Source organism: Portunus trituberculatus, chromosome 42, assembly GCF_017591435.1.
Source record: "Portunus trituberculatus isolate SZX2019 chromosome 42, ASM1759143v1, whole genome shotgun sequence".
NCBI lineage: Eukaryota > Metazoa > Arthropoda > Malacostraca > Decapoda > Portunidae > Portunus > Portunus trituberculatus.
In genome coordinates this window covers 9,619,438-9,624,437 of record NC_059296.1, presented here as the reverse complement: position 1 = coordinate 9,624,437, position 5,000 = coordinate 9,619,438, and positions in this window count along the sequence as shown.

The window sequence follows — 5,000 nt, the reverse complement described above, 5'->3', positions numbered from 1 at the left end:
AGAGAATGTGTTGCTTAACTGTGGCAATGTATTTATTTACAATTTCTTTTTTCCAGCTTACTTCAAGTATAATTAATGGAAAATCTATATTATAATGTTCGTGTGTGTGTGTGTGTGTGTGTGTGTGTGTGTGTGTGTGTGTGTTTGCGCCATAATCAGTATCGCACAACAATAGTCTATTACAAAAACAATGAGAGTAATATATCTTATTGCTAAAATTATAAGCTTAAACAGGAGATGAAAATCATTACAACACAAGGACACTCAACTGATTAAAATTGTCACAAGGCAACACTTCCTTTCCTCATCACAGGAAGAATTTTATAACACTCGGAAAGATCCACACACACACACACACACACACACACACACACACACACACACACACACACACACACACACACACACACACACATAAACGTCCGACCCTCATCTTCCTTACATGTGACCTGACTACTTCTCCTTCCTCCCCTTCACTCGCTTCCTCCCTTTTCTCCCTTTCTCCCGTCCCTTCCCTCCCCCTCTATCTTTCCCTTCATTCCCCTCTTTCTTTCCCTATCCCCTACTTTTCCAATGTTGGCCTGAAAAGCAAGTGGCGCGGCTTAACACACACACACACACACACACACACACACACACACACACACACACACACACACACACACACACACACACCGACTTTATTTAATCATTTAGAAAGTTATCTATGAGTTATCTTTGTAGAATAGTTTGAATTTCGTTATGTATAAACTATGATTAACACATTCATTTCCTACAATAATTCAATAAGCTTTTCGCATAACAGTTTACTCATTCACAAAATATGTATATTGATTTTTTGCTTAATCCCTTCAGTACGAGGAGGCGTTTTCATTATTTGGTGGTTTTATACCGCCTCAGAAACTTATGTGTAGGATTAAAATAGTGAAGACTCTGGTCATTAATCTTCTGATATCCATAGACCCTTCCTTAAAGTCAATAAAACCGTCTAGTCACACAAAAAAATCATGATAAAAATACGTTCCAGTACTGAAATGGATAATGTTAGAAGCTACGAAATTGTATCGCAAAAGAGCAAAACAAGAGAAAAAAAAAATAAATAAATAGTATAAATAAATAAACAAAATAATTAAATAAATAAATAAGTAAAATCACCCAATCAGCAAACAAAAATATAAATAAATAAGTGAAATAAAAAGAAAAATATCCGTACAAAAAATACAAATAAGCCACATAAAGATTAATCAAAGATTACGAATACACAAACATTAGATGCCTTATGTAATCCAGAAGGAACAGAGAAAAAAAAAAGAATGAAAATCAAGATAACATTATCCAGTAGCAGTATAAGTATGCCTTAACTATCCCTTAGATCCTTATGATAAACTGTGTCCCCTTTCCCTGCCCCATGTTAGGTCCGCCCACCACACTACATAGCACACAGCCACACACAGCCTTATATATGTAAATATCCTTCCTTACTCAAGCGGCAGAGGAAGTGGCACCCTTGAAGCCACGCGTACTCGTAAAACCTCCATCCACTCGTGTAGGGTGTGCCTTGGCTTGCCTTCCCTGCACCTCCCCTCCGACACAGGTTACCGTAATGATTCTTGACGCGTTACATATCAAGAGGAGTGAACCCACCTTGCTCTCCCTTCCGTCGCCTATTGCTCTCTCTCCCTCTCTCTCTCTCTTGGTCTCTCCCTCTCTTTCTCCCATCTCCCTTATCCTCCTTCCTTTCCTTTTCCTTTTCTGACACGTAATATATCAAGAGTAGTGAACTCGTCTCCTCCTCCTCCTCCTCCTCCTCTCCCGTCTCTTGCTATACTCTTCTTTTCTTCCTCCCTCTTTCTTTTATCCTTCCTTCCTTACCATCTGCCCTCTTCAACTTATTCTATACTATACCCTTGCCGTCCTCCTCAGACCTCCTCCTCCTCCTCCTCCTCCTCCTCTTCCTCCTCCTCCTCCCAGCACGTGCCGGTATGAAGTACGAGGCATCAGAGGACATGAATGGTGAGTGGTGAGAATAGTGGAGAACCGAGGTGGAGTTGATGACCAAGGTGAATAGTAAGCTTTTCTGGCTAGTGTGAGGAGGCGAGGGTGGAGTAAGGAAGGAAGATAGAGTTAAGTGTGTGTGTGTGTGTGTGTGTGTGTGTGTGTGTGTGGGAGGGGGGGAGTGGGAGAGAAATGAATGTACAGGATATTAAAAAAAAAAAAAACAGAAAGATAATGGGGTGTTCTAATGAATGTGAGGTGAGTAAGAGGAAGAATAAAAATGAATAAAAAAGTGATGCAGTTGCTCGCATTTCTGAATTTTTTTAGAGTAAATAAATTTTCTTTTCTCTCTGACCTTCGTGTTATGTAAACTTGCACGGCATTATATCACATGCTAGAGGTGTGTAATTTGAATACCTTTACTCTCTCTCTCTCTCTCTCTCTCTCTCTCTCTCTCTCTCTCTCTCTCTCTCTCTCTCTATCCAGTAACAGTTTTCTACATGCTGTCTCCCCTTCTCATTTTATTTCACACTTAAACTTCTTCCTGCTTTGTGCGCTGTACCCTTTCTAAAACTCCCTTTATCGTTCTTCCTCTTGGTACTTACTCTCGGTGTTCACTCGGTTGAAAGAAAGTGATTTCTCAACATGTCCTCATTCCCTTCCCCTTCCTTTACATTGTCCCCTTTCTTCGGCTTCTCATCTCCCTTCTTACTTCTTCACGCACGCTCCATCTTCAATAACTTAGAGAGAGAGAGAGAGAGAGAGAGAGAGAGAGAGAGAGAGAGAGAGAGAGAGAGAGAGAGAGAGAGAGAGAGAGAGAGAGAGAGAGAGAGAGAGAGAGAGAGAGAGAGAGAGAGAGAGAGAGACTGACTTTGACCTTCACCTAGTAGTACACCACATTTCCCTAAGTTATCTGTCTATTACCTTCTATGTAAGTATCCCTTTACACCTGTCACCTTTTCCCTTTCACAGCCCCACGCAAGCCACATCTTCAACACTCCTGCTCCAGTTACGTACATCACCCCACATCATGACACATCGCGGTAACCAGGTCTCGATATACTTACACACTTCCCTTTCATATTCGTCACGTTTCAGACAGGAAAGATGCGTTTAATATGGAGGCAAGTGGTGTATTATGAGACTATGTATTCCGCCACATGAAGGTTTTAATAGCTAATGTATCCTCTTGATCTACACATTCACGTAAGGATCATTAAGTCTGTCTATACATCTAGCTATATGTTTATCTCTCAGTGAAGCTTTTTGCATACATATTAATCTACTTGAATTTGAATATTACCGAATATCTCTTTAGTCTGGCATTCGTGGTGTCTTAATATTCCTCATTTCTCCATCCAGTAAACCGTATCATGTTTATGTATTTGCCCGTCAACCTACACCTTTCAAATTCGTTTATCTATAATTTAACCTATTTAGCACAGCACCGTTCCATACTCGACCCTCTCACCACCGGGAGTGCCTCACTCTGCTTCCCTTAAACACTTGCGCGCCCCATCAGCATGCAACATAATCACGCACGAAGAACACGGCAGTCTCATTGATTAGTATATGAATAATGCATTCGACACACACAACACACGGCATTCATAAACTAAATACTACACGGCACTTGTACATGATATCCGTTCCCACGTGAGCCTCGGGTCCGCACTCTGCTTCTAAATATTTAAAGTGTATATACGAAGCAGATTTATCTTTGTGGGGTGAAACACTTATTTATGTCGTCTTGCTTTCATAATTCTAAATAGGTCATAATCTTGGTGGCTCTATGTGTGTGTGTGTGTGTGTGTGTGTGTGTGTGTGTGTGTGTGTGTGTGTGTGTGTGTGTGTGTGTGTGTGTGTGTGTGTGAGAGAGAGAGAGAGAGAGAGAGAGAGAGAGAGAGAGAGAGAGAGAGAGAGAGAGAGAGAGAGAGAGAGAGAGAGAGAGAGAGAGAGAGAGAGAGAGAGAGCGTCTGATTTCATTGTGTTTTATTTAATGTAACTTCACGAAAATATTGGGTGCATGTAAGAAACTTAATTTCATTCTACTGTAACTTCACGGCTAGAACCTTTTCCTTTTGTAAATACATTTTTTCTCTCTAAACTAAACTTTTCTTTCCTCTTTTTTTTTTTTCCCTTCGGCACTTTGTAGTTACGATTGAATTTCTCTATTGGCTTACCTAATTTGCTGGTGAAAATTGCGCGCACCCTCCTTACGAACCAATCTACTTTCGATGGCCTGATAAACACGCGTTGCATATATTAGAACATCAGTATATTCCTCTACATATTCCAATACGTGTAGCATTTACCTGCGGCTTGAAGGATGGTATCTCGGTCTTTTCATCCCATTCCGGTAAGCTCAGCAGTGGACTATCTATATTTATCAGTTTTGTTTTTTTATTCTGTCTTTGAATCGAGACATCTATCAAAACATTCTTTACATCTTTTTGAATATTTTTTTTATACAACTATTTATATTTATTGTCAACGTTGGCCCTTACCTTTCGTAGTTCATGTTAAATAATCTCTCTCTCTCTCTCTCTCTCTCTCTCTCTCTCTCTCTCTCTCTCTCTCTCTCTCTCTCTCTCTCTCTCTCTGAACAATAGCACTTAATAGCCAACAGTTACCGTAAAAGCCCCTTTCCCTCCACTGTGATGACTGTCATTGAGTTGGCTACTTCAGGTCTTCTTCCTCGTCTCCTCCTGAAGCGGAACAGCGTGAGGAGAAATAGAAGGACGGCGAGGAGGAGGAGGAGGGGAAGAATGATGATGATAACGATGATAATGATGATGAAAATGATGATGATGAAAAGTGAAGATAAGGCAAGAAAAGAAAACATGATAATAACGCTGACGGTAGAGGTATGAAGTGTGAGTAAGGTGGAAGGAGGATTTGGGAGAAGAGAGGGGAGGAGGGAGTGAGAAGCAGGAGGTAGAGAAGAAAAGGGTCACCAGCCTTTTGACGAGAGAGAGAGAGAGAGAGAGAGAGAGAGAGAGAGA